This window comes from Mirounga angustirostris, unplaced genomic scaffold, assembly GCF_029215605.1.
Source record: "Mirounga angustirostris isolate CCGP_5_RB_7025 unplaced genomic scaffold, mMirAng1.0.hap1 SCAF_15, whole genome shotgun sequence".
NCBI classification, from domain to species: domain Eukaryota; kingdom Metazoa; phylum Chordata; class Mammalia; order Carnivora; family Phocidae; genus Mirounga; species Mirounga angustirostris.
In genome coordinates, this window is record NW_026991723.1 from 47,440,167 (window position 1) to 47,464,604 (window position 24,438).

At 35.3% G+C, this 24,438-nt stretch overlaps 1 pseudogene; it reads right to left on the reverse strand.

Moving 5' to 3' along the window:
• Positions 1-12,605: 12,605 nt before the first annotated feature.
• LOC123850270 (transcription initiation factor TFIID subunit 11-like) overlaps positions 12,606-24,438 on the reverse strand; it is a 36,526-nt pseudogene continuing 24,693 nt past the window's right edge.

The window sequence follows — 24,438 nt, forward strand, 5'->3', positions numbered from 1 at the left end:
CAAGAGTTGCTTTAACTAATAGGAAAGCATCCTGGCCCATTTAATAGGTGAGTTTTCCCCCCCATTTCTTGTAAAATTGAATTAGGTAAAACTATAATATTATTTGTGTTTATAGAGAATTAGTTCCTGGAGCAGACTAAGCCACTAATTCACATAAAGTTAACTATTTCCCAACGTAAGTAAAAGCAAAAGAGATAGTATGCGTTATTATTCCATTTGTATGCAAACATGTAACAATTCCTCCAGGTAACCTGGCTGGTATTTACCACCTCTCCTTTTTTAAATGGTGCCAAATCGAATGCTCATTTTTCAAAATTTTTAAATTTGAACAATCTTATTAACAGAAAGGTGATTGGGAAGAGCACTGAAATAATTATCACAATAATTATCACTTGAGCTGTATATAAGTGAGCAGTTTCTTCATAACCAATAATAAGCATTTATCGAATGCTTATTGTGTCTGGGGCATTGTGCTTAGCAAGTGTGCTGCCCTATTTGAAAGGAGGGCTTCATGTGGGAAGAACAGAAGGTATTCCCCGTCTGAGTTAGGACTATGGGATGAGGAAGGTGGACAGCAGAGAAAGGGTAGGCCCTGACTGAGATGTCCACATTTCTCAAGACTTTGCCTGTACGATGCTTTGTTACATGCAATATAGTTAATATGCTCCAGGCATTTCGAGGAGAAAGATGGTCCTAGATAGCCACAGAATTGCCTTTCTTCCCATGTCTTGGTAATTTAGCAAGAAGCTTGGCTCAGCGGCTCTGAGTTAGTACAAGCAAATGGCTGATGCTAGAGGCTAAGGGCCCCTCCCATACCCCATCATTTCTAATAGGATCACTTCTCTTACCAGGAAGCCACTATTGGTTTTTGGTAACCTGTATGTTGCCTGCAGTACTGTTTTGTCCTCTTTTCCTGTATGCAGAGGATTGGGAAGTTAGATTCCTTCTCTGGAGCTTTCCCATGTTGCATGCAATATAGCTCTGCCTGCCCTAAGCACAGCCACCTCTGTGCGACAAACAAGAGTTTAAGAGATTGTTCTGCTACTTCTGTGTTTTTTTAATTAAAAGGAACCATCATATTAATGCTGCTGATGGTGCTAATGGTGTGTGTGGTTGTGATCTCTTTACATCGACACATTTATTTATAAAATGCCATGTGTGAGCAGTTAGGGCGAAGACCACCAAATCAGTTATAATTAGAGTCACAACAAAAATAATCTTTTCTTTGAAGTCTGGCCTATCACCTGTGCTCAGAACCAAAGGACCAACTAATTCACAACCTGTGAATATGTCTGCATAAATATTCCAATGAACTGACTGTTCTGTCCATGCTTGTTGTGAAGGGACATGTTGAAGAACCCAGATTGTGAAACAGACTTTAATTCAGGCAGATCAAAGTGGAAATTTTTTGAGAATACATCAGCAGAAGTGTTAATGTTAGATAATATGTTATAAATTTTAACAATGACCTTTAACACTCCAACAGCAGGAATTGCCAGAGGCTTGCTACGGTCATTGCCTCAAGTTCTAGTTGAACAAGCTTTCATTTGGTCCTCCAGAGGGACTACTGATGAAATCACTTTGAGAATGTCAGAACCGGATAAAACGTTTCACACACATTACCCCTGACAGGCAAACCTGGTGGGCTGATGTCAAAAACATAAAACCACATCCTAGACTTTTTTTGAAATGCTTTGTCTGTCCCCTCTACAAATATAGAGCCATTTAAGATTAAATTCCTGGCTGAGACCTCGATGCCAGAAGACACGTAGGGTTGATAGCATTGGTCACTGCTGGGGCTTTGAGATGGAGATGTTGTTTTCCAGAACCTGGAGACCCAAAGGGAAAGTTATGACATTTACTTTCCGTAGAGAGAGATAATAGTTCTGTGAAAACTTGAAGCACAAGGTCAAACCAAAAATAAATATGCAAAAAAAAATTGCTTGGATTGTAAAGTTTCTTTGGCAATGACAACCATTTTAGCTCAATGAAATATATAACTGAGTTTTCCCGCCATTTAAAAAGGTACTTGTTTAAAAAAATTAAACAACATAAAAAGACATATAATAAAACATAACTGTCTTGCCTCCTTCTCTTAGTCCTTTTTATTAATTTCTTTTGTATACTTCCACAATTTTTTAATGCAAATATAAGCAAATAGGTATTCTATTTTATTTTTATCTTCACCCTCCTTTTATATGATTTGAAAGGTAACACCTTGTTTTATTCATTTAACAATGTATACTGTATATTGTATATTTCCCTATCAAACTCAAAGAGATTCCTTGTATTTTCCCTTCCTCCCTTTTAAAAATAACTCCATAGTATTTCAGTGTATGGTTGTAACAATTTAAATAGTTTCTCATTGAAAGCAATCTGTGTGGTTGCTAATTTTACGCAATTGCAAACAATGTTGCAATGGATAACTGAATATATGTCATTTTGCTTGTGTACAATTATATCTTTAGGATAAATTCTGTAAAATTGAATCCAGGTAATTTATAGTTTTGAAAGATCTTGCCAAATTGCTCTCTAGGTTAAGCTAATTTGTGGTCTCGGCAACAATTTATGAGCATCTTAACACAGTGTGTTAGAAATATTTTGGTTTTTAATAGATATTGGAGGTATCTGGATAAAAATCATATCAATGAAATTTTGATCTGCGTTTCTCTTAAGAAAGTTAAAAACCTCTGTTCAGATGTTTAGGGGCCATTTGTAGTTATTTCTTTTTCTATGAACCATCTGTGCATATACTGTGCTCATTTTTCTATTGGGTCATTTTTTTTTCTTATAAAATTTTGTAAAGATTTTATTTATTTGACAAGAGCGGGAGAGAGCGTGAGAGAGTGCACAGGCAGGGGGGAGTGGCAGGCAGAGGGAGGGGGAGAAGCAGGCTTCTCGCTGAGCAGGGAGCCCCAAGTGGGGCTCAGTCCCAGGACCCTGAGATCATGACCTGAGCCAAAGGCAGACGCTTAACCCACTGAGCCACCCAGGCTCCCCCTCTTATAAACTTTCTTAAGAATTCTTTCTATATTAGAAAGATTGATATTTTATTTCTGATGTATAACTTTTTCATCTGTCTTTTGACTTTACTTAGGGTGATTTTTTTGTTTTGCAGATTTGTTTTTAATTATAATTTTTATATGATAAAATACATTAATCTTTTCTTCTATGGCTTCTGAACTTTGAGTACAAGTTAGAACGTTTCCTAGAAGGGTGCCTGGGTGGCTAAATGGGTTATGCATCCCACTCTTGGTTTTGACTCAGGTCATGATCTCAGGGTCTTGAGATCAAGCCCTGCCCCAGCTTCACACTGGGCATGGAGCCTCCCTGAGATTCTCTTTCTCTCTCTCTTCCTCTACCCCTCCCCACCCTGCTTACTCTCTCTCTCTCTCTCTCTAAATAAATAAATAAATAAATAAATAAATAAATAAATAAAATCTTTAAAAAAACACTTCAAAGCAATAAAATAATTGTCCCAAGTTTTATTCTACTGGCTTGATATATAATAATTATAATTATTAATATAATCTTACAAAGATATTAAAATAAAATAAGATATGTAAATATAAATAATATAAAAATAAATGTACAGATATAAAATAAAATATAAGAACACAAATGAACTGGGGCACCTAGATGGCTCAGTTGGTTTGGTGTCAGACTCTGGATTTTGTCTAGGGTAGTGATCTCGAGGTGATGGGATGGAGCCCCATGTCACATGCACGCTAAGTATGTATTCTTTCTAGTTTTTAATATTTATTGGTTTTTTTTGTGTGTGTGTGGCCTAATAATGTTCTACTACTAATATATTTCAAATTTTTGCTTGTATCTCCTGTATTATTTTGTGCTTTAAAAGGTTGTCATATTATGTGGTATGTAAAAGTTAATGACTTTAATATATTCATTGTAATTTGTATTTGTTAGATTTACAAAGTATCCTTTTTAATTTTTTTTTGGACTTTTAATACATTGGCTGGAATTCTAGTTCATCTGATTCATCGATAGTTATATCACAATCCCTATCTTTTCTTTTTTCCTGCATTGTGTGGTTTATACCTTTCACTATTCTTTTATTTTCAAACTTTCTGAATCCCTTGTTTTAGCAGTATCTGTACATACAGCACAGAAGTAAGTTCATATTTGTAGTTGGATATGAAAATTGTGTTCTATTTTTCAGTGAGTTATAGACTTTTATGTTTGTTAAAATGGGAGATATATTTGGTTTCATTTTAGCTAATTTTAGTGAGATCTTTTAACAATGACTACATAAATGAATTACCTCTAGTCTGACTTTGAGGCAGAATAGAGAATCACTGGCCTTAGTAGTAAGAAAAACTATGTTGAATCATGTGCTGGCTTATAATAAACCTTTCTGCCTGGAAGTTTTCACTCAAATTTTATTGGCGCAAGTAAATTATTACCACATTGAAGTTGAAAGCAGAGGGAAGGGGTGAACAATCTTATCTTTGACCTGGAAACATGAGACCAGGAATATTTGTGCATAATTTATGATTACCATATGAAGTTGTTTGACATTTTGATTTGTGATTTTCAAGCTGACTACATAGGTAGGTTATTTAAGAGGTCTTGATTTGAGGACTAAAATATACAAGAGAAATATGGTCTAAATACTTTTTGACATTTTCATCCTGTCAATGAATGACTTGTATTATATTCTTTATATCTGTGGACAAAATATATTTTGGATATGGAGAAAGTTTGAATTTCTAAAATACTTGGTTAATGGGAATAGTGATGATTATAACAATGATAACAATGATGGTAATAATAATGGAGAAGATAATGATAGGAAAAATATTGCCTGAGAAATGTAATTATAGTATGGAAAATGGCAGAACTTCATTTAAAGGCCAATAAGATTTATTTTATGGCACTAGGAGATAATCTTTTTGGAATAACAGCTTGGAGCATTGACCAGAATGCTTTTACTCCTGGTTTATGGAACAGTCTCTTTCTTTGGGCTCACTTTCTTACAATACATAATTTATGTTTCCAATTCACATTTTTCTTTTTCTTATTATTGTAAGTACTTTTGTTGGAATTTACTTGTTAGTATTATTTTAAACACAAGAGCCATTAAAACTGTACATCTATAGCCTTAAAATTGTGGTAACCTGTAATAACACTTTGCATGGTACCTTCACCACCGTAAGTGCTCAAATTTTATTTGTTGAATGATTCCCTGTAAAAAGGAATTTTATGACTGAAGAGAAATTGTACTCTAGGTCTTTTATCATCTTCCACCTAACAGATAAACCAGCAAAAGAACTAAAGTTTCAGAGAAAACATGTTCGTACCTTGTGTTCACTAATTAAAATTAGTCATAATGAAATTCTGGGTTAGGTCAGACTTATGTAATGACACAGAAAATTATTTTTCTCTAGTGAACCTTAAAGAAACTGAGAGAAAGTATCAATTTGCTATTATTGATTGAGCATTTGATATGTGCCAATAATTTTATCCTATTGATAACTTAATGAAGTAGGAATTATTGTTATATTTATACCCATTTTCTGAAGAGAAAACTTTCCTGACACTTCAGCTAGCAAAATAATGGAAGTATGATTTGCACTCAGAAAGTCTAACACCAGAACCCATTATGTGAGAGATGACTTTGCCACCATGACTGAAAAAGTTTGCATTTTATTCCAAGATAAAATTTACAAAGCTATAAAAAAAGAAACACTATGGGGAATAAGGACCTTAGTGTTCACTTTGTAGGTTTGAATTTATAAAGCTAGCTGTCTGTTTTTTTCCTGTGTGTTTAACATGCAGTAATATCTCAGTGCTACCTTAATTATGTACCAATTGCTAAGCTCCTGATAACTAAGAACCTGATTAGTTTAAGGGAATATCATACTTTTTCACTCACTGAGACTCTAACCTAGTAAATTGATATCTTTTATTGTTTATAAACTACTACATCTGAAAAGATTATATACATTTTATTGCAGATGTAAAGACTGGGGAACTACTCTCAACTACAGTAAACAGTGGATTCAACTTAATCTTATTAGTCTTTTCATGCCAGAAAAGAGTTAATTTTTGTACATGGTATGAGGTAGGGGTCCAGCTTTATTTTTTGCTTGTGGCTATCTATTTGTGCCAGCACCATTTGTTGAAGACTATTCATTTCCTATTGAATGGTCTTGACACCTTTGTAAAAAATCAGTTTACCATAGGTGTTTGGGTTCATTTCTGGATTTTCAGTTCTATTCTATTGATCTGTATGTCTGTCCTCATGCTAGTACCATAATGTTTGATTACTGTTGCACTATTAATCTTGAAATTAGGAGTACGATTCCCCCTTCTTCCTTTTTTCTTTTTAGTTTTGTTTTGGCTATTCTGGGCTTCTTGCAATTTCATATGAATTCTAGAATCAGTTTGTTAATTTCTTTTTTTTTTTTAAAGATTTTATTTATTTATTTGACAGAGAAAGACACAGTGAGAGAAGGAACACAAGCAGGGGAAGTGGGACAAGGAGAAGCAGGCTTCCTGCGGAGCAGGGAGCCCGATGTGGGCCTCGATCCCAGGACCCTGGGATCATGACCTGAGCAGAAGGCAGACGCTTAACGACTGAGCCACCCAGGTGCCCAGTTTGTTAATTTCTAAAACAAAAATCAGCTGGTATTTTCATAGGAATTGTACTAAATCTGTAGATCAGTTTGGGGTGTGTTGCCTTCTCAACAATGTTAAGTGTTCTGATCCATGAACATGGATGACTTTCCTATTTATTTAGATATTCATTACTTTCTTTCAAAAATGTTTTATAGTTTTCAGAAGTAAGATATGAATTTCTTTGGTTAAATTTATTTTATTCCTTTTGATGTTATTGTAAATAGAATTTTTATTTTCACATTATCTGTTGCAAATGTGTAGAAATATAAATGATTTTTGCTTTTTGATATTATATCCTGCAAACTTGATGAATTCATTTATTCTAATAGTTTTTTAGTGGATTCTTTAGGATTTTCTCTGTATAAGATCAGTCTGTCTATGAATTTTTGTTTTACTTCTTCCTTTGCAATCTGGATAGTGTTTATTTTTTGACCTGTGAGAACTTCCAGTATAATGTTAAATAGAGGTGGCAAGAGCGGGTACTTAGTCTTGTGCCTGATCTTGGGGATAAATATTCAGGTCTTTCATCATTAAGTATGAGGTTAACTGGGTTTTTTCTAGATGCCATTTATCAGGGTGAGGAAGTTCCTTTCTATTCCAAGTTTGTGTAGTGTTGTTATCATCCAAGGCATTGGATTTTGTCAAATACTTTTTCTCTGTCTATTGAGATGATGGTGTGATTTTAAAAATTCTATTAATATTACATATTACATTAATTAATTTTCAGATGTTACACCAGTCTACTGTGACGGGATAAATCCCACTTGACCATAGTGTATAATTCTTATATGTTGTTGGATTCAGTTTGCTAGTATCTTGAGGATTGTGCATCTGTATTCATAAGAAACATTGGCCTATGGTTTCTTCTTTTGTGTAGTTTTCATTTCTTCTTCTTTTTTGCTTTCTTTGCCTAATTTTATTATCAGGGTGATCCCTTTCAAATGAGTTGGGAAATGCTACCTCCTCTTCTGTTCTTTGAAAGAGTGAAGAATTGGTATTCATTCTTCTTTGAATGTTCGGTAGAAATCAGCCATATTGGCTTGGGCTTCTTTGTGACTAGTTTTTTTTTTTTTTTTTTTAAACTGTGGACTCAATCTCTTCACTTTTTATAGATCTATTCTGGTTGTCTATTTCTTGTTGTGTCAGTCTTAGTAATGTGTGTCTTTCTAAGATTTTCTCTATTTGTTCTAAGTCATCTGATTTGTTGATGTGCACTGTTCATAGTGTTCCTTCATACTCCTTTTTATTTATGTTAAGGTTGGTATTTATGTGATGTCTGCGCTTTCATTTCTGATTCTAGTAATTTGAATCTTTCCTCCTTTCCTTTTGGTCAAACTAGGCAAAGGTTAGTTAATTTTTTTGTTGATCTGTTCAAGGAACCTGATTTTCTATTCTCTGTTTCATTAATTTCCATCCCAATCTTTTAACTTTTCTCTTGCCTGCTTTAGGTTCAGTTTTCTCTCCTCTCCCCAATATCTAAAGTTAGAAGTTTAGATTTTTGATTTGAGATATCTGTTATTTCTTTTTCAAAATATAGGCATTTATAGCTATAGATTTCCCTCTAACAATTCCTTTAGCTGCATCCCATAAGTTTTGATATGTTGTGTCTTTATTTTCATTCATTGCAGGGTATTTTTGGATTTACTTAATTTCTTCTTTGACCTATTGGTTGTTTGAGAATGTGTTTTTTGATTTCCATATATTTGTGAGTTTCCTTAATTATTTTTAATGATTTTTAATTTTATTTCACTGTTGAGAGCACATATTTAGTATTATTTCTATCCTTTTAAATGAATTGAAGTTTCTTTTATGACATAGCATATGGTCTATTTTGGAGAATATCTCATGTGCCCTTGAGAAAAGTATATATTCTGTTGTTGGATAGAGTGTTCTACAGATGTTAGATCTAGTTGTTTTGTAGTGTTCAAATCTATTTTTTGGTTGATTTTCTCTTTAGTTGTCTTTATTATTATTGAAGGCAGGATATTGAAGTCTTCAACTGTTATTATTGTCTATTTCTCTCTTCATTTCTGTCACTTTTTGCCTTATATGTTTTGGTGCTCTGTGATTAGGTGCATGTACATTGATAATTGTTGTATATTCCTGTTAGATTGACCCTTTTATCATTATAAAATATCTCTCTTTATCTCTAGTACCATTTTTTAAAGTCTATTTTGCTTAATACAATAGAGCTACTCCAGTTTTTCTGTGGGTTGCCCTTTGCATGATGTATCTTTTTCCATCATTTTACTTTTGTGTCTTTGAATTTAAAGTGCTTCTCCTATAGACAACATATAATTGAATCATTTTTTTAAATCCAGTCTGACAATCTCTACTTTTTGATTGGCTTGTTTAATCCGGTTACATTCAGTGTTATTATTGTTACAGTTGCATTCATGCCAGCTATTTAAAATTTTGTTTTCTATGTGTCTCATGTCTTTTTGTTCTTTTATTTCTTCTTTTGCATTGAGTATTTTCTAATGTAACATTTAAGCTTCACTATTGATTTTCTCACTATACTTTTTGAGCTTTAGTGATAGTTCTAGGGTTTACCATATATATATATTTTTTTAAACTCATCAGAATCAGCTTCAGGTTATGATAGCTTAACTCCAGAAATATATAGAAAATACTACTCCTATGTAACTCTATTTCTTTTCTCCCCTTTTTGTGGTATTATTGTTATACATGTTATATCTATTAATGTTACAAACCCCAAAATACTTTGTATTAATTATCACTTTAGCATCTTTAGCTATTCCTTTAACCTATAACATTTTTGCTCTCTTCTACCTCCTCTGTGTTATTAGAAAATATATATTACATATATATAAATAATTATAAATAATATATAAATCACATATGTATAAAAATTGGTTTTTAAAATCAGAAAAGAGAAAGAAAAGAAAGTTTAAAAAATATGCAGTAGTAATGTCTTTTACTATTCTATAATTACACCTACTGGTACTCTTTGTTCATATGAATGTGAATTACCATCTGGGATTACTTGCTTTCAGCAAGGCAGTTCTGCTAGAAACAAACAATTCTGTTTTTTTTTTTTTATTATGGAAAATCTTCATTTCACCTTCATTTGAGAATAAGTTTTGCCAGATAATGGGATTCTTAGTTGACTTTTCTAACCACTGCCTTTTGACTTCTGCTGAGATTTTTAGCTGTTAATCTTATTGGAGTTTCATTTAAGTGATGTTATTTTTTCTCTTGCTGCTTTCAGGATTTTCTCTTTGTCAGCATTTTTAGTAGGGTGTGTCTGTGGATCTTTGTGTTTCTACATGGAGTAAGTTGACCTTTCTAGATGTGTAGGCTATAGTTTTTCAATAAATATAGAAGTTTTTAGCCATTATTTCTTTGAATATTTTTTCTCATTTCTTTCCCTCCTCTCATGATGTTCTTATTATACATATTTTAATGTTCTTAATGTTGTTCCACATTTCTCTGAGTCTCTATTCATTTATCTTCATTTTTTTTCCTTCTCTGATTAGGCTTGCATAATTTCTGTCAACCCATTTTCAAGTTTGTTAATTCTTTCTTCTGCCATTTCATATCTGTTGTTGAGCCCCAGTGAATCTTTTTTATATCAGTTATTGTACTTTTTAGCTCCATAATTTCCATTTGGTTATTTTATTTTTTATAATTTCAGTCTCTTTATTGATATTGATATTCTTTATTTGATGCAACATTGTCATTATACCTCTTTTTATTTCTTTAATCATGCTTTCTTTTAGTTCTGTGAACAAATTTTCAATGGCTACTTTGAAATCTTTTCTAAGTTGTGTAAGTCTTTCATTGGCTGGGCTGTTGCTGGGAAAGGAGAAAATCTTCCTCCTCCCCCTCCTCTTCCTCCTGGTAGAAAGCATAGGCTTCTCCCTGTTTGAAATGCAAGGTGTGCCTCTTCCTGTTGGTTGTGCAATGGGCTACAAGGAGTGGGATGGCATGAGAGCTCCCCCTCCTGGCTTCCCATCTCCATTTTAAATGAGGTTTATTGTATTCATTTCCATAACCACAACCTCCATTATTCTTGAGGGCACCCTCAGGTTTAAACTTCTCCATGTGCAGTTGCAAATGAAGCCAGTTCCTCTGGGAGGAGATCAGCAGCCATCTGTTTTACAGTCTGTTCTTCCCCCAGACAAAATCTCTGGGTCAGCGCTCTGGAGCTGGTAGTGGAGATGGTGGAAAGTGTTTCTCTGAGTGACACTCTTGCTCTTGGAGCTGAGTGCTTGGGTCTGTGTTTTGTGGGGTGCAGACAGCATAGAGATGCAAATAGAGAATATGGAAAGCAAGGGGGAACTTTGTGGCATTGGATCAGAATTACAAATATGAGGGTAAACATCATATACACACATATTAATACACACACATCCCTATACATACAGGTTCATTTGTTGGTTTTTCTGGTTCTGTTCTAGTTTTGGAACTTCAGTGAGGCAGAACAGCTCCTATATAGTTGTAATAGTTGGGCTAATAATATGTGGCTGACTTACTTGATGTATTTTGCATTAAACCAGAGGCAAAAGCTAATTCCTTGCCGTAAGACTGTTTTTGCAAACTATATTCCCTTATGGGTGTAGAAGACCAGATAAAAAGCATGAAATTAATTTTTATTAGAGAGGGCAAAAACTATAACCTCTTCCTGATGACTTTTTCGAAGACCACATAAGTAGAGTTTCAAGGTTAAATATAAATTGAATCTTGGAGAAATTGTCAGGTTTTTACAGATACAAATTTTTCTTTTTGTGTAGGGTTGGTGATTTGCATGAATCCCAATTTGGCATATGTTTTTCACTACACATTAATGAACCATTCACACTATATGTGGCAGAAAGCAGTGGGAAATAGAAAGTAATTGACATTAAAATGAAGTTTTTAATCTATGGTGGGTATAGATTTGCATTATTGTCCTTGTATGAAAAATGAAGGTTACTACTTCTTCCTGTCTGATAAATTTTCACATACCTGAGAGAGGGATAAAGAGAAAGAAAGAGAGATAGACAGAGAGAAGGAGTATCAAACCAAGTAAAAAAATTTTGTATAAAATTTTGAGGTAATAAAGGGAACTTAAAAAAGTCAAATTACTATTGGGGCGCCTGGGTGGTTCAGTCGGTTAAGCATCTGCCTTTGGCTCAGGTCATGATCCCAGCACCCTGGGATCAAGCCCTGCGTCAGGCTTCCTGCTCAGTGGGGAGCCTGCTTCTCCCTCTCTAGCTACCCGCCCCCCCGCCCACTTGTGTTCCCTCTCTCACTGTCTCTCTCTGTCAAATAAATAAAATCTTTAAAAGAAAAATTACTTTTTGTGATACAGTTTATATAAAACAGGTGCTTCAAAATGATATATGATACATAATGAATATTATTCATATAATTTCTTAGTTTTGTTTTATTTATTTAATTTTTTTTTTTACAAGTTGGAAAACCGTTTAATGATCACTCACTAAAATCCGTAAGAGAACTTTAAATGTTTACAGGGATAAACTTTTCCACTACTCTTGCTATCACTATGTTCTTCATTGTAGAATATCCTAAGTCAAAAGTTTCTGGTTGTTTCATCTACTTAAAACCAGATGGAAGAAATAACCTAAGTCATAGCAACTTCATGCTTCAGTTTGAAACTGCCCAAGCTCTCTTGGAAATGCTTTCTCTCTGAAAGCTGCTTCCCTGTCTAGAAGATGCTTGAGGCCCATGTACCTTTTTTCTTCCAAATAGCCAAGAGACCATTAAATGCCTCAAAATGCCCAAAGAGGTCCCAATATTTAGTCAAGGCAACTATGAAACAGGTCGCATGCTTTTTAGATATGATGAATATCAGAGTTCTGAGAAAGACATTAAAACCATCATGGAATTCTTGGAGGGCTGAGATATTAAAGCACCAGGGCAAAAGTCTCATGCAATAGGAAGGAGTCTGGAACCAGTATTTCTTCCTTCAGTACGAGGCCTTTGTAGGCTCTGGTCTAGAAGAAGATGATTTTTTTGTGCTTTGAGTTGGGATTGGTATTTGGCCCTTTGACTTGAACCTCCGAACAGCCTCCCTCCTATGTTTGGGTTGTAGTGGTGGCATTTCTCCCCACTTTTCACACACATCCAGTGCTTCTTCTATCACCTCCTTGATGAAAACCCTGTAAATACCAGACATAGCAATAACAACATTCTGAGATACAGGTGCCAGTGATGGACTGGATCAGCCATTCATTCATTCATTCATTCATTCATTCATTCATTCATTATTTTAAAGATTTCATTCATTTGAGAGAGAGCGAGAGCATGCAGGAGGAGAGACAGAGGGAGAGGAGAAGCAGGCTCCCTGCTGAGCAGGGAGCCCTTAGTGGGTGTTGGGGAGCTGGATCCCAGGACCCCAGGATCAGGACCTGAGCCAAAGCAGACTCTTAACTGATTGAGCCACCTGGGTGCCTCTGGATCAGCCTTTTAATGGCTGCCAAGGGGAAAGCTGACTGGTGATACATTTCATAAAGGTTCAACAGCTTCTCAGAAAAAGAAAAAAAGAGGATTTATATCTTTTAAATCTCATCTTCACTTTTTGCTTCTTTTCTTTTTTTTCTTTGGTATCTATTTTCATTTTTTTGGCTGCAGGAGTAAGTAATGATGAGTCTTCCTTTTTACTGCTGTTAAATCTAGAATGTCCTGACTCTTGAGCTTTCCTTCAGCCGCGGCTTTTTTCTAGTCCCCATCTCCATTCGCATCAGTTTCCTCTGGGATTCCATCTGTAAATGTAGCCCCAGGGCCAGGGGCAGGGGCTGGTTCATCTGACTTTCCTGTCTCTCCACCTTTCTCGGTGGGTAACTGGCAGGCATTATCTATAGTGGCAAGAAAAAGAGGGGAGAGGTCATGGTTCTGTCAGACTCTGGAGTTGGGGGCACGCCTGGCCTCTTAATTTCAAATAAAAATAATCCACATAATATGCTAATCATATGGAAAATGTAAACATACCACATTTGTTGTTGAGGAGTTTATTAGTGCTCAGATATTTCTGCATATCAAAAGAAAAATAATAAGTAACAATAATTGTTTTTAATACTTACCATGTTCATTGGTTGGAGGAGTTAACTTACTTGTTAATCATATTCTGGAAATATTTGGGGCTTATATTTGGAGTGGCAAATTTCTGTCCAGTGGAAGACTCTGGAGGCCTATGAAGTATGAGCGAAGAAAAACAAGGTTGTTCAGTACAAGTATTTCCATGATTAAACCTTTAAAAATGTCAATCAAAATCGAGTTATTATTTCTGAAACTGGAAAGATACAGTGTGGCAAATTACCCATAGTACATACTCTAAATTTTGCCATTCAGGTGGAACTGTTTGAACACCCACATTTTGTGCTTTACTTTCTTCCTGTTCCTGAGTTCCTTCCCTTTTATTTCTATTGGTAGCTCTTAGATTGATCCTCCCTGCTTTGAATAATTCACCATCTAAATAAAAGTAACAACATCAAAGCCTCTCAGACTTAATACACTCCATTCCAGCTTGGGCTCCCACGGGTTGATCTGAAGGAGCCTGAAGAATTAATCACCCAGGATAAGAGCCTCAAGCTTTTCATACATTTAATGCTCAAGTAAGTCACTTTCAGAAAAAAAAAATTCTCTTTCCCTTTTGTTTTTGTGTTTAGTTTTCTAACCACTCATTCTGTTTCCACTTCAGCTCCGGATCCCCGGGATGTCTTGGCACCAAACACATGTAAAACAAATAAACACCTTCTTGCACACTCTAACAAGTGTAGCAATTAGTCTCTGAGCACAGCTTGCTCTCCACCATGGCAACTCATTTGGTGCTGGTTGTTATCGTAGGAGAACAACTTTGAATCAGCAACATTTGTTTGATTCTGCAGTTTTCACCCCTGTCTGGGTGGTGGCTTCCTGTACATTCCTTTCAAAATAGCAAGTTCTACACTGGTATGAAATGAGCTGCCACCCAGCATACAACACTTAACTCCTGTGTGTCACCTTGTCACACTTTCATGGAACTTTCAGCAGTGGGTGATCTTCACTCCATATGGGCTGTAATAACTACTTGCTGTGGTGTGAATTACAGATGAGTTCAGTCTTTTTTCCCTTTTCGTTGTATGATCGTATTGGCTTAAAATAGGATTAATAATCCTTGGTATATATTTATAAGCAGCCTGCATTCTGAGATACAAAATAGTATTTGGAAGTACCCAAGTGGTATCTTTAGTGGGTAAGTGAGAAAACACTTGCTTTCATTTTATGTATGCCACAGAGAGGCTAAAGATTTTCTTTGAGTTGGTGCAGAAATTGGAAGGTTGAACATAAAAGTCCCTGTCTGTGGCATTATTTGATATATTATCCTACCTTCCTAAATGATTTTATTTCAGAAATGATGGATTCTTTTTGTGGGGGAGGGGCTAAGGCATGTTAAAATATGTCTTTTGTTCTGAAATACAGTGTTGTAAGTTATGGCACAGAATGCACATTTTCATCAGTAATATATAATATACCATATTTTTTTGTATGAATTAGTATTATTTGGAAACTGAACCAAATGTTTCTAGCTACAAAAAATTGCTATTGAACTTTGTTTCAGGGTACTAACTTCTACCTTTTCTCAACATTATTAGTCAAATTCCCTAGATCTTTTCTTTAGCAATACAGGGTACGTGTGAATAACAAAATTAATAAACTCTCACTAGGTTCTAGTCCCAGGTCTGTGGCTAAGTGTGTGACTTTGGGTAAGCTGAGTAGCCTTTGGGATTCAATGCTTCACCAGTTATACAAAATGGTTATACTAAGTGGTTTTCTAAAGCTCTTTATGGTTCTAAAATGCACTGTTTTTATTCCTACCAAACAATTCTTGCACTTGGAGGATTTGATTCTAAGTGATATCATATGGAATTCTGCTTTATTTTTCTGTGTAAATTATGAAAGAATTGAACTATTAACATCTAACAACTATTTACTGTAACTCTACTTATGCTAGTCATTGTGCTAAAAGCTAGATACAAGTGAGTACAATAAAAACACACTTGCTGCCCCACTTTCAGAGAGATTATGTTCCAGTGTACAACAGATAAACAAGTAATCAGGAAAATAATTACAGATTGTGGTAGGTGGCAATAAGTAAATAAACAAAGAGCTGAGACTGAGAATAGTGGGTATGGGAAGGTGGTCCTTTCCATAAGGTAATCGGGATAGCTTTGCAGGTTTTGGTTTCTTTAGAAATTTTGGTCACAAGAAAAGCCACACCAACTACTCTTGCTTGTATGATACTATCTCTTTGGTAGGAGAAGATGGTGGTGTGGGAGGAATATGAGATGTGATTTCAGAGAAGGTGAATGGCAATGTACTGGTGCCTTGTGCTCACCATGTGTTTTGGACAAGTCTCTTTGTTCTTCTGGACTTGTTTCCTCATTGTTATGGTGCTTATAGGAGCACTTACCCACCAAACTCCCGAGGGATTCAGAAAAACTTTGCCAACTCTCAAATGAGTGCTCAGTTTTTTGTTTTTTTTTAAACGTATCAGTGAGAGAAAGATTTAAAAATCATCAAACACCTTTTCCTCAATTCTTTATTTTAGCAAGAAGCAAGAAAAGCCATGAGGTAAACAGGCACAGTGGAAAGGCCAAGCAGGAATGCAGAAAAGTAGGGTGGTGAATGAAGACAGGTTTGCTGTGGTCAAGTGATATCTACAGTTTTCTTCCTTCTTTAGTCCCATTTCTACCACTATATCCGAATAGTGTTCCTTTTTCAGTGGAAGGGATTTTTGCTCTTTTATTCCCTAAATTGTGAATAAGGCTTTCCTTATAATTTCCTTATTGCAGTAAGCTAGAGTTTAAGTAGAATGTAGTGCTGGGATCTTTCTGTAGTAACATTGAAAGCCCTGTAAATATCACTTGTGAAATAGTCATGTAATGGACAGCCCTTTAATTGGAGTGGCAGCATAAATTCAGAAATAGCTATTTAGAGTGTTCATTTCCCCATGTGAGAATTTATCATAGATACCATCTCTTATGTTTCTTGTTACAAACTTCATCAAGTTTTCTCAGTTGCTACACCAGTAAGAGAAGCTTCTTTATTATATGTTTGCAATATAAAGGAGAATCTCATTCCGCTCACTTTCTTTAAAATGTTACTATCAAAATGCCAAGCCAAGTGTTTAGTGCTGATAGGGCTGCATTTGATAACAGCATTAGCACATCCTTATTGGTTCTGCATATATAGCAAAAGCTACAGAGTCCCTTGGCAAGACTTACCCAGTTTAGTCTATGGTATCTTTAGGATGTCTGCATCTATAAATATATAAGCCAGGCTTAGGCTTTTAAAGATGCTGATTAAGAACCACAGCCATATTTGCTTTAGGAAGAGAGGAGTGATTTTTGTTGCCATGTTATACAAAGTTGTAGGAATCTACAAACTTGTGGGAATATATAATAGAGCAAGTTGTTTCCAAAAAGTTTCCATTCTGGTGGGTTAAACATTCCCTAAACACACACTAGCATTTCAGAGTGCTTTGTTGTTAGGCAGTGTTCTCTGGATGAGGATGTTTGATGAATACCTATCAAATGCTATGCAGAGAGATTGCATAACAAATACCTGATTTCAAAGATGGTAGGAAATTTTAAAGCCTGCACCCAACAGTTATAAATAGAAGAGCTCATTTTATAGGTGGTGGGTATTTTTCTGGTTGTCTTAGGCAATGTCCGTTATGGGAATCACAATTTATATATTTGCAGTCGATTGTATCATTAGTGATACCTTCCCCCATTCATCCTTCCTTTTTATTCCCAGCACAATGATTCTATGATAATGTTGTACTTTTGCCATTAAGAGGTTAAAATTGTGATTCAGCCAAGTACTTTGAGACCTGCAAAAATATGATCTACATTTTCTAAAGCATCCTTGGGAGGTTTTAACATTTGTTGATTTCCATAAAAAGTACCTGTTACACACAGATACATATTCTAGCTCTGTATATTACTATAGAATATCTTTAAAAGACTGGTGAGAAGAGAAACAAAAGATTAGTCAACCATGTAACTATGTACAAACACTTCTCTCTGTATCCAAGAATTAATTACTTTTCCAAGACTTCATTTTTTTTTTGGACAAGTATTTCCCTTCCTAGAAAAAAGTTAGGATTTTATCATCATGTGCATGGGAGAGGAAAGGGGGTGAAGAGATATTTGAAATAAAACGTGAATCAGAATTTTTCTAAATTTTAAGAAATTTTGACAAAACCAAATATAACAAATTACATATTTATATTTTCTAGTCTTTGTAAAAACCTAGAAGAGACCATTATCTTGGGGTTTTAAGTGGACTCTCTTCAGAGCTTTGAAAGTGCAGATGTGCATTTGAACTCAACTTTTCAACACAGAAAAGCTTAGTCTGCAAACCATTGGTGTTCAACTTTTGGGGATGATCAGAACTTTACATGCTTTCTCTTTTAACTGGTCTTAAAATAAGATGGTCCCTTAAGTCATCTCTTCTGTTTGTGAAAGGGGACATGTATAGATATCTCAAGTGAATTTATCTTTTTAAAAAAACTTTATTCTACTATAGTTAATATACAGTGTTATATTAGTTTCAGGTGTACAATACAGTGATTCAACAATTCTATACAATATTCAGTACTAATTGTGGTATTTGAGCCCCTTCATCTATTTCACCCATCCCCCCACCCTGCACCCCTCTGGTAATCATCAGTTTGTTTTCTGTAGTTAAGAGTCTATTTCTTAGTTTCTCTCTCTCTCTGTTTTTTCCTCTGCTCATTTGTTTTTTCTTAAATTTCACATATGAGTGAAATATGGCATTTGTCTTTCTCTGAATGACTTACTTTGCTTAGCATTATACTCTCTAGATCCATTCATGTTGTTGCAAATGGCAAGATTTCATCCTTTCTTATGGCTGAGTAATATTCCATTGTATATGTATACCACCTCTTTTTTTTTTAAAAAAATATTTATTTAGGGCGCCTGGGTGGCTCAGATGGTTAAGCATCTGCCTTCAGCTCAGGTCATGATCCCAGGGTCCTGGGATCGAGTCCCGCATCAGGCTCCCTGCTAGGCGGGGAGCCTGCTTCTCCCTCTGCCTCTGCCTCTCTCTCTCTCTCTCTGTATCTCTGACTCTCATGAATAAATAAATAAAACATTTTTTAAAAAATATTTATTTATTTATTTTAGAGAGAGTGCAAGGGGGTAGGGGCAGAGGGAGAAGGAGAGGGAGAGAGAAACTCAAGTAGACTCCACATTGAGCACATAGAGCCCAATGCAGAGCTCAATCCCACCGCTGGGAGATCACAACTAGAGCCAAAACCAAGAGCTAGACGCTCAACTGACTGCACCACCCAGGTGCCTCAATACCACATCTTTATCCATTCATCTGTTGATGGACACTGGGCTGGTTCCATAATTTGGCTATTGTAAATAATGTTGCAATAAACATAGGGGGCATATATCTTTCTGAATTAGTGTTCTCATACACTTTGGGTAAATACCCAGTAGTGAAATTACTGGATCATATAGTAATCCTATTTTTAATTTTTTGAGGAATCTCTGCACTATTTTCCACAATGGCTGCACCAGTTTGCATTCCCACCAACAGTGCATGAGTGTTCCCTTTTCTCCACATCCTCCTCAACACTTGTTTCTGTTTATGATTTTAGCCATCCTGACAGGTGTGAGGTGATAATCTCATTGTGGTTTTGATTTGCATTGCCCTGATGATGAATGATGTTGAGCATCTTCCCCTGTGTCTGTTGGCCATTTGTATGTCTTTTTTGGAAAAATGTCTGCTCAGGTCTTATGACATTTTTATTTTATTTTTTTTTTAAAGATTTTATTTATTTATTTATTTATTTGAGACAGAATGAGAGAGAGAGAGAGAGCACATGAGAGGGGGGAGGGTCAGAGGGAGAAGCAGACTCCCCGCCGAGCAGGGAGCCCGATGCGGGACTCGATCCAGGGACTCCAGGGTCATGACCTGAGCCGAAGGCAGTTGCTTAACCAACTGAGCCACCCAGGCGCCCTTTATGACATTTTTAATCAGGTTGTTTGTTTTTTTGGTGTTGAGTTGTATAAGTTCTTTAATATCTTGGATACTAACCCTTTATTGGATATGTCATTTGCAAATATCTTCTCCCATCTACTAGGTTGTCTTTTAGTGTTTTTTTTTCTTCCTTTGCTGTGTAAAAACCTTTTATTTTGATGTAGTCCCAATAGTTTATTTTTGCTTTTGTTTCCCTGGTCTCAGGAGACATATCTAGAAAAATGTTGTTATGGCCAATGTCAAAGAAATTATTGCCTATGTTCTCTTCTAGGATTTTTATGATTCAGGTTTCCCATTTAGGCCCTCAGTCCAATTATTTTTGTGTTTGGTGTAAGAAAGTGGCCCACCCGGTTTCATTCTTTTGCATGTAGCTGTCCAGTTTTCCCAACACCATTTGTTGAAGAGATTATCTTTTTCCTATTACATATTCTTGCTTCCCTTGTCAAGGATTAATTGACCAAAAAAGTGTGGGTTTATTTCTGGACTCTCTTTTCTGTTCTATTGATTTATGTGTCTATTTTTGTGCCAGTACCATACTGTTTTGATCACTGCAGCTTTCTGGTATATCTTGAAGTCTGGGATTGTGATACCTCCAGTTTTGTTCTTCTTTTTCAAGATTGCTTTGGCTCTTCGGGGTGTTTTGTGGTTCTATACAAATTTTAGGGTTGCTTATTCTAGCTCTGTGAAAAATGCTGTTGGTATTATGATAGGGATTTCATTAAATATGTAGATTGCTTTGGGTAGTATAGACCTTTTAACAGTATTTTTTCTTCCAACCCATGAGCATAGAATAACTTTCCATTCATTTGTGTCATCTTCAGTTTCTTTCAACGGTGTTTTATAGTTTTCAGAGTACAGGTTTTCACCTCCTCAGTGAAGTTTATTCCTAGGTATCTTATTATTTTTGGTGCAGTTGTAAATGGGATTGTTTTCTTAATTTCTCTTTCTGCTGCTTCATTATCAGTGTATAGAAATGCAATAGATTTCTGTATATTGATTTTTATCCTGTGACCTTACTGAATTCATTTTTTAGTTCTAGTAGTTTTTTGGTGGAGCCTTTAGGGTTTTCTATATATAGTATCATATCATCTGCAAATTGTGGAAACTTTACTTCTTCTTTACCAATGTGGATGCCTTTTATTTCTTTTTGTTGTCCGATTGCTGTGGCTATGACTTCCAGTACTATGTTGAATAAAAGTGGTGAGAGTGGACATCCTTGTCTTATTTGTGATCTTAGGGGAAAAGCTCTCAGCCTTTCACCATTGAGCTTTCACCATTGAGTATGATGTTAGCTGTAAGTTTTTCATATATGGCCTTTATTATGTTGAGATATATTCCCTCAAAACCTACTTTGTTGAGGGTTTTTATCATGAATGCATGTTGTACTTTGTCAATTGCTTTTCCTGCGTTTATTGAACTGACCATAGGGTTTTTATCCTTTCTCTTATTGATGTGACATAGCATGTTCATTGATTTGTGAATATCAATCCATCTTGCATTTCAGGAATAAATCCTACTTGATCGTGGTGAATGATTTCTTTAAATGTATTTTTGGATTTTGTTTGTTAGTATTTTGTTGAGGATTTTTATTTCTATGTTCATCAGAGATTTACCCTGTAGTTCCCTTTTTTGTAGTGTCTTTATCTGGTTTTGGTATCAGGGTCATGCTGAAATAGATTGAATTTGGAAGCTTTCTTTCCTCTTCTTTTTTTGGGGGGAGGGGAATAGTTTGAGAAGAATAGGTATTAACTCTTCTTTAAATATTTGGTAGCATTCCCCCTTTGTAGCTATTTGTTCCCGGACTTCTGTTTGTCAGGAATTTTTTGATTACTTATTCAATCTCACTGCTAGTAATCACTCTGTTCAAATTTCTATTTCTTCCTGGTTCAGTTTTGGGAGGTTTTAAAATTCTAGGAATTTATTCATTTCTTCTAGGGTGTCCAATTTGTTGGTGTATGTTTTTTTCATAATATTCTCTTATAATCATTTGTATTTCTGTGGTGTTGGTTGTTTTCTTTGATGAGTCTGGATAAAGATTTATTGAGCTTTTCAAAGAACTAGCTGCTGGTTTCATTGATTTCTGTTCTATTGGTTTGTTTGTTCATTTTTGTTGTTTTAGTTTCTATTTTGTTTATTTCTGCTCTAATCTTTATTACTTCTTTATACTGGTTTTGGGTTTTGTTTGTTCTTATTTTTCTAGTTCCTTTAGATGTAAGTTTAGGTTGTTTATTTAGATTGTTCTTGCTTCATGAGGTGGGCCTGTATTGCTATGAGCTTCCTTCTTAGAACAACTTCTGCTGTATCCCAAAGATTTTGGGCCATTGTGTTTTCATTTTCATTTGTCTCCATGTATTTTTTTATTTCCTCTTTGATTTCTTGGTTGACCCATTCATTGTTCAGTAGCATGGTATTTAACCTGTATGTATTTGTGGTTTTTCCAGATTTTTTTTCTTGTGGTTGACTTCTAGTTTCATAGTGTTGTGGTCAGAAAACAGGTATGGTTTGACTTTAGTCTTTTTGAATTTGTTGGGGCTTGTTTTGTGGCTTAATATGTGATCTCTTCTGAAGAATTTTCCATATGCACTTGCAAAGGATGTGTATTCTTCTGTTTTTGGATGGAACGTTCTGAATATATCTGTTACATCCATCTGTTCCAGTGTGTCATTCAAAGCCATTGTTTCCTTGTTGATTTTCTGTCTGGATGATCTATCCATTGATGTAAATGGGGTGTTAAAGTCCCCTACTATTATTGTATTAGTGTTGATTACTTCACTTACATTTGTTATTAGCAGTTTTATTTATTTGGGTGCTCTCATGCTGGGTGCATAAATATTTACAATTGTTATATCTTCTTGTTGGATTATTCCCTTTATGATTATATAGAGCCATTCTTGGTCTCTTGTTACAGTCTTTGTTTTAAAGTCTATTTTGTCTGACAAAAGTATTGCTACCTGAGCTTTCTTTTCACTTCTCTATGCATGATAAATGCTTGTCCATCCCTTCACTTTCAATCTGCATGTGTCTTCAGGTCTGAAATGAATCTCTTGTAGACAGCATATAAATCGGTCTTGCTTTTTTATTCATTCAGTCACCCAACTCTCTTGATTGGAGCATTTAGTTCATTTATATTCAAAATAATTACTGATAGGTATGTACTTACTGCCATTTAGTCACTTGTTTTATGTTCATTTTTGTAGTTCTTCTCTGTTCCTTTCTTCTCTTGCTCTCTTCTCTCATGGTTTGCTGGCTTTCTTTAGTGATATACTTGGATTCTTTTCTCTTTATTTTTTGAATATCTATTACTGGTTTTTGATTTGTGGTTACCATTAGGTTTATATATGATATCTTATGCATATAGGAGTCTGTATTAAGTTGATGGTCACTTAAGTTTGAACCCATTATTTACTCCTCCCCACTCCAGGTTTTAGGTATATGGTCTTATACTTTACATACTTTTATTTTGTGAATCCCTTGACTGTTTTTTTTTAATATACTTAATTTTACTACTTTTGTATTTCCTACTTTTCTTACTCTTACTTATGATCTTTCCTTTCCACTCAAAGAGTCCCCTTTAACATTTCTGGTGGGGCTGGTTTAGTGTCATGGATTCCTTTAACTTTTGCTTATCTGGGAAACTCTATCTCTCCTTCTATTCTGAATGATAGCCTTGCTGAGCATTCTTTTTTTTCCCCTTAATTAAAGCCACTCTCTTCTGGACTGCAAAGTTTCTGCTGATAAATCAGAATGGGGTTTCCCTTGTATGTAACTGTTTCCTTTACTCTTGCTGCTTTTAAATTTTTCTCTTTATCATTACTTTTTGCCATTTTAATTACTATGTGTCTTGGTGTGGACCTCTTTGGGTCGATTTTGTTGGGGTCTCTCTGTGCCTCCTGGACCTGGATTTCTGTTTCCCTTTACAGATTCAGGAAGTTTTTAGCTATTATTTATTCAAATAAATTTTCTGCCCTCTTTTGTCTTTCTTCTCCTTCTGGGATCCCTATGATTTGAATGTTATTATGCTTGATGATATCAGTGAATTCCCCAAGTCTATTTTCATTTTTTGTATTTTTTTTCCCTTCTCTCGTTCAGCTTGATTGCTTTCCATTACTCTATCCTCCAGGTCAATGATCTGTTCTTATGCTTCTTCCTGTCTGCTCTTTATTCCATTTTGTGTATTTTTAATTTCAGTTATTGAGTTCTTCATCTCTGGTTGATTCTTCTTAGTTTTCTGTCTCTGTTAAGGTCTTACTGAGGTCCTCCAGTCTTTTCTAAAGTCCAGTGAATATCTTCATGACCGTTACTTTAAATTCTCTATCAGGCATATTACTTATCTCCATTTCATTTAGGTCTCTTGCTGTGATTCTGTCCTGTTCTTTCATTTGAGACTTATTCCTGTGTCTCCTTGTTTTGTCTAATTCTCAATGTCTGTTTCTATGTGTTAGGAAAGTCAGCTATATCTTTTGTTATTAAAAGTAGTGGCTTTACGAAGAAGAAGTTTTGTAGTGCTCTGCAGTGCAATGTCTCCTGTTCACCAGAATCTGGTGCTTCAGGATTGTCTCCTGTTTATGTTGTGTGTGCCTTACTCTTGTGGCTGAGCCACTTTTGCCTTTAGTCCAGTTATCTGCAATGGCTCTCTTTGCCTGTTGCAGGCTGGATTTATTCCCTATGTTGTTAGTGGGCCAGTCTGGGGCTGGCTTGGTCATGAATTGAGTCAGACCAGGTGTTTGCTAGAGATGCAGTATCACTGAACTATAAGGCACTTTCCCTGGG